Source organism: Mchenga conophoros, linkage group LG1 (genome assembly GCF_057382185.1).
Source record: "Mchenga conophoros isolate Kocher_MC1m ecotype Shallow Benthic linkage group LG1, M_conophoros_male_GT1.1, whole genome shotgun sequence".
NCBI classification, from domain to species: Eukaryota; Metazoa; Chordata; class Actinopteri; order Cichliformes; family Cichlidae; genus Mchenga; species Mchenga conophoros.
Window position 1 is genome coordinate 4,890,067 of NC_140526.1, and position 10,883 is coordinate 4,900,949.

Consider the following 10,883-nt stretch of genomic DNA (forward strand, 5'->3'; position numbering starts at 1 on the left):
GTTTTAGGAGGGGTGTGGGTCGCAGCAGTGAAATACAACACTTGGCCTCTTATGACAAATTGGTTCAAATTAAATCAAATTAAAATTATCATCTAAAAAGAAAACTTAGTGTTGAATGTTTCTAAAGAATGTAAATACAGTGTCCAGTACTAAGTGCAATTTGAAGTGCAAGTTTCACTAATTTAATGTAAGCCTGTATTTGCTCGACACTGCTGCATCTGTGGAAGAAGAGATGAATATATTTTTAGTTTTCTGTCAGCTGATGCTTCCTCTTTTTTATTCTAAAAGTAATTTACATGAAATGTCAGCAAGATCCAAACAATCTTTTCAGAGTTACTCATTTGTTTTTTCTCTGCTGGCACATCAGCTCTGCTCCTGATTCTGCTCAGATAAAACGGACTCTGCAACATGCAAAGGTAGGCTATGCTTTGGTTGTCTTTATGTTACAGATCTAATTCAGGTTTTCGTCCTTTTCTTGCAGAAAAAATTGGTAATATGAAGACATATAAATGTAAATACTGTAGCTCAGGAGGTAGAGGAGGCCATCTGCTAAGTTTGGTTGGTGGTTCAATCCCTGGCTGCTACGTCTGCATACTAAGTGTCCTTGGGCAAGATACTAATGCCATGTTGCTTTCTGAGGAATCCATCAGAGTTTGATTGTTCAATAGACAACACGCAGGCATATAAAAAGGGCTTGCATGAATGAGGCATGTTGTGTGTTTTCAGTGCTTTGTGAGAGTAGAAAAGTGTTATATAAGAACCAGTCCATTTATTGTGTTAATGTTTAACATCAGGTATTCCATTAATTAATATTCTAATCTTTAGTAGTGGTAGTGTAAGAGATGTAGCACAAGTGGACACAGTCTATAAAATTTGGCTTTTTTTAGGCCTTACTTTGAAGGTTAGCTTCCTGAGATGTCTTGTTGTAGTTGTATTTCCTGCTGTATCTATTCTTTGGAACTAATATTTCTTCATGTGTTTCCACTAAGACAAGAACTCTCGACCCTATTACTATTTAGAAATGTTTTTTGAATGATTATTAACAGCAATGAGGTCGATATTATAGAGAGGCAGGTCTGCTGATTCCCATAATGCTCTTTCTAGGAACATTATGCAAATAATATGTAAATAACATATAACATCCTGTTGTGTGTCACCCATGGTTGACTCACAGCAGGTTGTTTGTGCATGTGCTTGGATGTGACCATGGAAGAATGTCCCCAGTTAATGTGGGAATTATTATAAATTTACTCCAATAATAAAACAAATAAATTAATTTAGTATAAACAGTGGGCATATAGGATTCTTTGTCTGTTGTCACTGTATGAGGTCAGATTCTAAAAGCTGAAAAGCTGAAATAAAGTCTAGACTTTAATTTTTTTTAATGGAGAGATGCAAAGATCACATAAAATTTGTTAGGTTACCAGTTTTGGTTCAGTCATGATGAATCATGGACGATGAAGCATATGGAGATAATATCAGCAGTGCTCTGATCAGCTGCTTCAGCATTCAACAACATATTAAGGCTTCATATTATTTCTTTCAAATGATGTAAAATGTGCAGACTTGTGTAAGCAATTTTGTGACCCAAAACTCATTCAGAATAATTCAAACTTCTTTTTAACCCAGCTATTTGACACAAACTCTCAGTTAGAAAATATATAGACTAGAGATGGCACGATACCACTTTTTTATGTCCGATACCGATATCATAAATTTGGATATCTGCCGATACCAATATGAATCCGATATAGTGTGTTTTGTAATCAATAAAAATGTTTTTTATAAATATCTTGCTGCATTTTATATAAGTTCATACTCCAGTTTTAAAAAAACAAAACACTAAAGCTACTTTGTTATACCTGTATGCAAAAAATACCCTACACCCAAAATATTTTATAGTTCAGCAACACTGATCAATCTAATAAACTTAAACCTGCACCATCCTCCCTATTCTGGTATTTTAAAGAGTACTTAGCATAAATATTAAGCAACCTAACTAATAGGGTTGCCAACTCCCAGCAGAAATATTAGGGAACCACCCCCCACCCTCACGATGCTTAACGTAATCAACTTTAATTTAATGCACGTGTAAAACTAATGCCCAGAAATCAATTATTTTTCTACAATAATTAAATAGACTCTCTATTCAACAGAATTGCAGACTGTACAGATGGTGCCTTCCCAAAGGAAAAAGTAGTATAGCTTACTGGGTTATATGTTAGACTTCATAGTTACCAGATACAATAATGGATTTCTATACATTTAGTCAGATGACCACTTTAGTTGTAAGATTCAGATAACTATTAAAAGTTAGTCATTTTAAATGAAATAACAAAGTAAAGTATTTTTTGTGCCCCCCCTTTCTCTGCTAATGCCCTGCGTGGCCCCCTGGCCACACTTTGCTAGACCCGCCCCTGCACAGTTACCAGCTGTCAGCTGCTTAAAAAAGGATCCTGGTGTTATTTGTCTCTCAGAAACAGTTCACAACTTCCCTTCAACTCATTCATGTCACCTGAAAGTTAAACCTGTTTCTCCATCACCTGTTCAGCTCTGATGATTCAGTAAGGACATCTCCTGGTTTCATCTTCATGTTTCCCTCTCACCACATATCCAAACCGATATCATGACCAGCAGCTTTTACAGCTGTGGCTCCAACAAACATCAACTGCTACTAGAAAGTAATATTAAATCAATTCTAACAACAGCTGATCAAGCTTAAACGTGCTGCTGTTGTTTATCCGCTGGTCTCCTCTTTCTAGTATTGATGTGTCGGTCGCGAACGAAACTGCTCTTAGAGCCGACTCTTTCAAATCAAATCAAATCAAATCAAAATTTATTTATATAGCACATATTAAAACAACAGTGTTGACCATAGTGCTTCACAGTCAATAAAAACATGAGACAGTTAAAACAAACAATAAAAGGACAACAAACAATAGGTAACAACGCAACAAGCTAAAACAGCCAACTAGACAGAATCAAAAGCCAAAGTAAAAAAATAAGTTTTAAGACGTAATTTAAAAGACTGGATAGACTCAGCAGTGTGAATATGAACAGGGAGGTTATTCCAGAGTCTGGGTGCCACGGATGCAAAGGCCCGGTCGCCTCTCGACTTCATTCGAGTCCTAGGTTGTGCTAGGAGCCTGTGGTTGGACGATCTAAGTGCTCTGTTGGGATTGTATGAATGGAGTAAATCAGAAAGATAACTGGGCGCTAAATTATTCAAAATATTAAAAGTGAACAAAAGAATTTTAAAATCTATATGATATTTAACAGGGAGCCAATGTAATTTGGCTAAAACTCTCTTTGAAGTGAACAATGCGAGCCGTGGGGGGGGAGGGGCGGTAGTTACACTCGCAGTAGCATAGGAACAGAGCAGGAGGGAGAGAGAGAGAGAGAGAAAGAGAGCCAGGGACAACAACGTCACATTAGAAAGGTATAGTAATCATCCACAACTATTTTCAGTTGCGGTGTTGTGTGGCGGCTGTGTGCAGACAGGAATAGGACCCAAGGTGTAGACTCCAGAGACAAACGTAAACTGAAATAGCTTTAATGCTGAACTCAAACGTAACATAACATAACTGGAAGAAATCAAAATAAACTTAAACCAGAGGACTGACAGAACACACACAGCTAAATAAACGGTAGATCACGACACAGACACAGAGAAACACAGGGCTTAAATACACAGAGGGAGCAATCAGGGAATGGGTAACAGGAGGGAAACACAGCTGGGGCAAATCAGGCCTAACGAGACAAGGGGAAGCGAAACATGGACAGACATCAGACATGGACTTTCAAAGTAAAACAGGAAACCCATAACACAGACTGAACAAAAGACACAGACTCACATGCAGGCACTACAACAGAGGGAACAGAGACGTGGGACCAGGGCAGACACAGACACTGACTGGACACGGGGATATAGCAACTAAGGATACACAGAGACGTGAACTAGACAAGGGGATACAGCTGACAGGGGAGACAGAGCAACTAGAGAAGACAGAGACATAAACCATAAGACAGAACCAAGAAACCAAAGACTGGAAATAATAAATAATATAATAAACTCAAAAACCCTGGGTCAACGACCCAGGCATCCTAACATGTGGTTGTTAAAGGATTTAGAAAGTTTATTCATGCAGGCCCATATGACAGAGAATGTGCATTTTTCATATTTCTATTTAATTGTGTTGTGGTTTGCAGTGTTTAGTGTTGTTTCACTTTAAATTTGTTTAAAAGGAAAAAGCAAAAAATGTAAATAGTTAAAAGTTGAATGTAAATAGTTGGTTTTTGTATTATATGATTTATTTTATGTGGAGTGAATAAATAAAAATATATTTACGGTGGCCCCTAGAGAGAAAGCACGTACAAACTCCAAAACATGTACGAACTCCAAAACACGTACAAACGGTTTGCTTATATTTGTGGCACTTATATTTGTGCCACAAAACCAACCAATCACAGGCTTGGATGCAAAAAATTTTGATTGGCTGTTTTGGTCTCCAGTCAGCTCGAAATGACGAAATTCAATATCCCAGAATGCATTTCGTCCAAAACTCAAACGAGGCAGTGTTGGAGGAACGCAGAGTGGCGGAGTTTGAAATATTACTCTTTTTGGATCACAAAATAAACTTTTAAGATATTTTCAGGCGAGAATGGTGCTGTGTAAACTTCAAATATCTGCTCGATTAATCAAGACATCACATATTTGCAAAAGTGCTCTAACGTTCTTGGAGATGCCTGTTACCCACCAGCTGACCGGGTGGTGAAAGCGCGGCTCCCGGCACATCGTTTTCAAACCCCCGTGGTCTTTCACTACTCGGGTTAAACATATAATATATAAGCCACTCAGATCAGCGGTCCCCAACCTTTTTGCGCCACAGAACGGTTTAATGTCAGACAATATTTTCACAGAACGGCCTTAACGTTCCGCGGATTAATACAACAAAATAGAATGATACGGCCGAAACAAAAACTAATTCAGTAATTTTTTAATATTTTATGGTTTAGTTTCAGTATCCTGGTACTATAGCTTTCATATACTGCAACAGTGCGCCACATGTGAAATCAGACTTCTGCACTGTGTGTTAGTGGAGGCCCTCAGTTTACACACTGTGTCTTGTCGACTATAGTGATACTCAGCCTGAGTGTCATGGGTTTAAGCCTGTGACACACTCTGAATAAATGTTTGTGTTTTTTTTTAAGCTACAAAACAGACTTTTGTGGTTTATTTCAACTACAATAGAGACATGTGTAGTCCTGACTACCAGTGTGAGAGGGAGACAGGTGTAACAGTGAAGATGAGGTAGTGAAGGTAATACCTTCAACCTTTCAAAGCAATGGACAATTCACTACAGAGGTGAAAAAGAGACTGTACCTGTGATGGAGTAGGAAGAGCTGAGGGTCATGGTGATATGTTCCAGAAAGATAAATTCAAATTCAAATTCAAATTTTATTTGTCACACACACACAACCATACACAGTATGACATGGGGGTGAAATGCTTGTAGCTGTACAATGCCCGACCATTAAATGACAGAAGAAAAGTTCTACAATATTTACAATTTACTACAAAAATTTACAAATTAACTTAGGAATTTACAGTAAAGAATGTGCAAATAGCAGAAGAGATTATAAAGATAAGGATTATAAATTATAGGAATTATAGGATTATAGGAAATGTGTGGTGGTGCGTGTGGTGACGTGTGTGAGAGTCCAGTCTTATAGTGACGTGTTTGGGAGAGTCCAGTCCTACACCTGGTTCAGGCCCCGAATAGCCTGGGGGAAGAAGCTCCTCTTCATTCTCTCTGTTTTGGCCTTAAGGGAGCGGAAGCGCTTCCCAGACCTCAACAGTGAGAAGAGTCCATTGTTGGGATGGGAGAGGTCCATCATAATCTTCCTAGCTTTGGACTTGCACCGCTTGGTGTAGATGGACAGCAGGTCAGGGAGCTCTGATTGAATGATGCGTTCTGCCGAGCGCACCACACTTTGCAGATCTCGTCTGTCCTCCTTGGTGCTGTTCCCAAACCAGGTGCAGATGTTTGCCGTCAGGACGCTCTCGATGGTGCAGGAGTAGAAGTTCTTGAGCACCTTCAGTGGCAGATGGAAGTCTCTAAGTCTTCTGAGGAAGAAGAGACGCTGACGGGCTTTCTTAACCAAGGTGTTGATGTGACAGGACCATGACAGGTCCTGAGTGATGTGGACACCCAGGTATCGGAAACTGTCCACTCTCTCCACTGGCGTGCCACTGATGATGAGGGGTTTGTAATTCCTCGCCTGCTTTGTAGTGAAGTCCACGATCAGCTCCTTAGTCTTGCTGATGTTTAGGAGGAGGTTATTCTCCTGGCACCAGGTCTCCAGGTTCCTAATCTCCTCCAGGTAGGCCGTCTCGATGTTGTCGGAGATCAGGCCCACAACAGCAGTGTCGTCAGCAAACTTGACAATGGAGGTGGTGTCGGATGTGGCTACACAGTCATAAGTGTACAGTGAGTACAGCAGGGGGCTTAAAACACAGCCCTGAGGCACTCCAGTGCTGAGTGAGATGGAGGGGGAGACTTGTTTTCCCACCCTCACTGATTGGGGTCTGTCTGTGAGGAAGTTGAGGATCCACTGACACAGTGATGAGCTTAGAGGGAATTATTGTGTTGAATGCTGAACTGTAGTCCACGAACAGCATCCTAACATAATTCCCTCTGCCAGTGTCCAGGTGACTCAGGGATGTGTGGAGCAGGTGAGATATGGCATCATCTGTGGAACGATTAGTCCGGTAAGCAAACTGAAGTGAGTCGATGGTGGGAGGAAGTGAAGAAGTGATGTGATCTCTCATCAGTCTTTCAAAACACTTCATCACAATTGAAGTTAGTGCTACTGGACGGTAGTCATTGTGGCAAGCGGGCTGTTGTTTCTTTGGAACAGGGACAATAATGGACCGTTTGAAGCATGTGGGAACCACAGCTTGGGCCAGGGAGAGGTTGAAGATCTCCGTGAACACCGGTGCTAGTTGATCAGCGCAGGCTCTAAGGACCCGGCCAGGGATTGCATCTGGTCCTGCTGCCTTCCTGGTGTTCACCCTCCTGAAGGTGTTCCTCACGGCATGCTCTGTGATGACGAATGCATTTTCTTCACTGGTGCACTCCGAGCGCGCGCAGCCGTTTGTTGTTTTAATTGCTGCGGCGTCGAAGCGAGCATAAAACGTGTTCAGCTCATCAGCCAGTGAAGCATCGGCATTCATCATTGAAGAAGCTGGTCGTTTATAGTCCGTTATAGTCCGCAGTCCTTTCCACAGGCTCCTAGAGTCGCACTGTCGTAGCTGTGACTCTAGTTTTTCCCCGTAGCTCCGCTTTGCCTTTCGGACCGCGCTGCGCACGTTGTAGGACGCAGCCTTGTATAGGTCCATATTACCGGAGACAAGCCCTTCATTTTAGGCAGCGGTGCGTGATCTCAGAGCGTCGCGGATGTTTTTATCCACCCACGGCTTCTGGTTGGGAAACGTTCGGATGATAGTTCTTTCTGCTGTGTCGTCCGCTAGTTTCCCGATAAATCCCACAACCGTTTCCGTAAACATGTTGATGTCATCAGAGCTGCGCCGAAACATGTCCCAGTCTGCGTCATCCAGTGCGTCCTGCAGCGCGGCCACCGATTGGTCCGTCCAGCGAGCGACCTCCCTCCTGATTGGTGGTTGCTGCTTTAGCCTTTGTTTGTAAGCAGGTATGAGGAAGATGGCGGAATGGTCCGATTTTCCAAATGCCGGCAGGGGTTGAGCCTTGTAACAGTTCTTGAACGGGGTGTAGCAGTGGTCTAATGTCCTCGTGCCCCGGGTGGGGCAGTTGATGTGCTGGTGAAGGTTGTGAAATGTCCGTTTGAGATTCACTCTGTTAAAATCTCCCATAACAATGAGTGCGGCATCTCGGTGAAGTGTTTGTTGATGTGTGAGAGCCTCATGTAGCTCACATAAGGCAGTGTCCGAGTCCGCGTGAGGCGGAATGTAAACAGTGCAGGCAATGACCGCAGTGAATTCCCGAGGGAGATAGAAAGGGCGACACTTAACGATCAAAAGCTCCAGATTGGGCGAGCAAGAGCGTGTGAGTGGGGAGATGTTTGTGCTGTCGCACCATCTGTTGTTCACCATCAAACACACTCCACCACCTCTTTTCTTCCCCGACTCCATTGTCCTGTCCATGCGGTAAACCGAAAAGAACCCCGTCGGCTGCACGGCGTGGTCTGGTATCGCTGGGTTCAGCCAAGTCTCGGTGAAGCAGAGGAGGTTGCAGTCCCGAATGTCTCTCTGGAACTTGATTCTGGCTCTGGGGTCATCAAGCTTGTTCTCGATGGATTGAACATTGGCTAGCAGGATACTGGGCATGGGTGCGCGGTGTGCGCGAGCCCGTAGCCTGTTCCTGATGCCGGCTCTTTTACCTCGAGGCCGTCGCTTAGGGTCGCGTCCTTTGTTCTCTCTCAGATGGTAGTATAAGGGAAGATTTACAAGACGGTAGTATGGTATGCAGATTGTTAGTATGACAAAGGAGGATGCTACAGATTGGGTGAGCTAAAGGAAGATGATCCACTGTGGTGACCCTCAAAGGGAGCAGCTGACAGAAAAAGAGTTATTTATCGATTATTTTTGTTGGTGTTGCCACATCAGTATTGATGAGGATAAAGAGTTTTTTCCTCAAAGAAAGTCTACCGGTATTAGTATCTGCATCCTTCATAGACTTAAAAGCTCTAAGAACCCACAGACTTCAGACAAATTTCACTCTTGAATCCAAAAGTCTTATGTTCCACTATATCTTAATAAAAGTTATAAAAATTCAAAGTTGCTTTGATGAAGGGTGAACTTCTTCCATGACATAGCTTATGATTGGTTGTAAAGCACAGATACTTTCAAATGAATTCTCTCTACTTCACAGGATGAAGTGGTGGCTTCTCTGGTCGCTGGTGTTTTTTCTGTCACAACAAACTTCTACGGATTCTCCTCCAAAAACACCCTGCAACACAACGCAATATAAAAATTCATTAGGTCAGGGTTCCTGCAAGGATCGGTGTCACAATAGTCACAATATAGGTAGGATGTTTTAATCAATATCAATATCATTTGTATTTCTGCGGCACATTTAAAAGCAACAAAATTGACCAAAGTGCTTCACAATTAGTGAAGAACAATAGAAAAACATATACAGAAAAAGACAATATATTTAACATAAGAAAAAACAAACAAATATAAAAAATATAAAACAAGTTTGATGGTACTCAAACTTAAATTGAATTAAAAGCCAACATAAAAAAGTGAGTTTTAAGACGGGATCTGAAAGGCTGTATAGACTCTGAATATGAATATTGACTGGAAACTTAATCCAGAGTCTAAATGCTGCACCTACGAAGGCCCGATCTCCTCTATGATTCAGTCGAGACATCAGCTATACTAAGAGCATCTGGATAGATGATCTCAGTGCTCTTTTGGGGTTATATATGTTGAGGAGTTTGCTTAAATAACTGGGTGCCATGCCATTTAAATGTTTAAAAGAATCTTAAAATCAATACGAATACAGAGAAGGAGCCAGTGTCAAGTTGCTCACTGGAGCAATGTGTTCATACAATCTAACAACTGTTAAAAGACATGCAGCAGCATTTTGGAATAACTGCAAGCAATGGACAGGTGAGTGTTGAAGACCCAAATAGAGAGAACTGCAGTAATCCAGTCTAGAGGTGATGAAGGCATGAATAGGGTCCTTAGGAGAAAGATAAGGCTTCGCTTGGCAATTTCACGTAACTTGTAAAAACTGTTTTCCACAACTGTGGACACTTGCTTCTCTAATTTAAAAGAGCCATCTAAAAACACTGAGATTTCTTACAGTGTGAGAATGATGGACCAAGAGGACCAAGGGTATCAGTTAACTTATCCAAAGGGACATAACTTCCAAAAACAATAACTGCTGTCTTATTGTTTTACTGTGTTTTCGATCACTGAAAATGGAGATTTTTAAAAACTCCTCCCATGGTGGAGATTTGCGAAAACTCAGTTTTTGTGTTTAGGTGAGAGATTTGGGCTGTGTCTCAATTCAAGGGCTGCCTCCTTTGGAGGCTGGATTTGAAGGCCGATTATGTCACAGCGATGCAACGAAGGCTGTCCCAATTCAAAGGCTTCTCCAAATGCGACAACAAATGCGTCCTTCATTTCCCCAAATTTGAAGGATGCGTCGGGTGTATCCTTCGTGGCCCAAATTATTCCAGAATTCATAGCGCAGCCCAGCCAATTCCACTTTCTACAATGGCAGCAGCTACTTAGTTGTAATATTACTGGTATTACCCTTTTCAATAATTTATTATTTAAACTATTATTTATAATATTTGGACAATAATATAAAAATACTTTTCAAATGCGGCAATAGCGGAGGAGCGCAACTAAAAAGTTTGAAATATTACTCTTTCTGGGTCACAAAATAAACTTTGAACATCAGGCGAGAATGTAGCTGTGTAAACTTCAAATATCTGCTCTGTTTATCAAGACATCATATATTTGCAAAAGTACCCTGACGATTTTGGAGACATCTGTTACCCACCAGCTCGATAGCTGACCGGGAGGTCAAGGCTCACTAGAGTAGGCGAGAACCCCAGACTCCCGGCACATTGTTTTCAGACTACTCGCTACTCAGGTTAAACATGATATATAAGTCACTTAGATAACTTTAAAATGTTATTGTTTAGCTTTTTTCAGTATTTTATTTGTTCCTGAATAAACTGGTTTGGCTGAGATTAAAGTTATAGTTTTCACACAGTTGAATAAACGTCAAACAGAAAACTGATTAAACAGAAGTGTGAGATGGTAGAGAATTTACTCCAGTGTCCTGTTATAGTTTACATAGCAAGGAGTAGATGGCTGA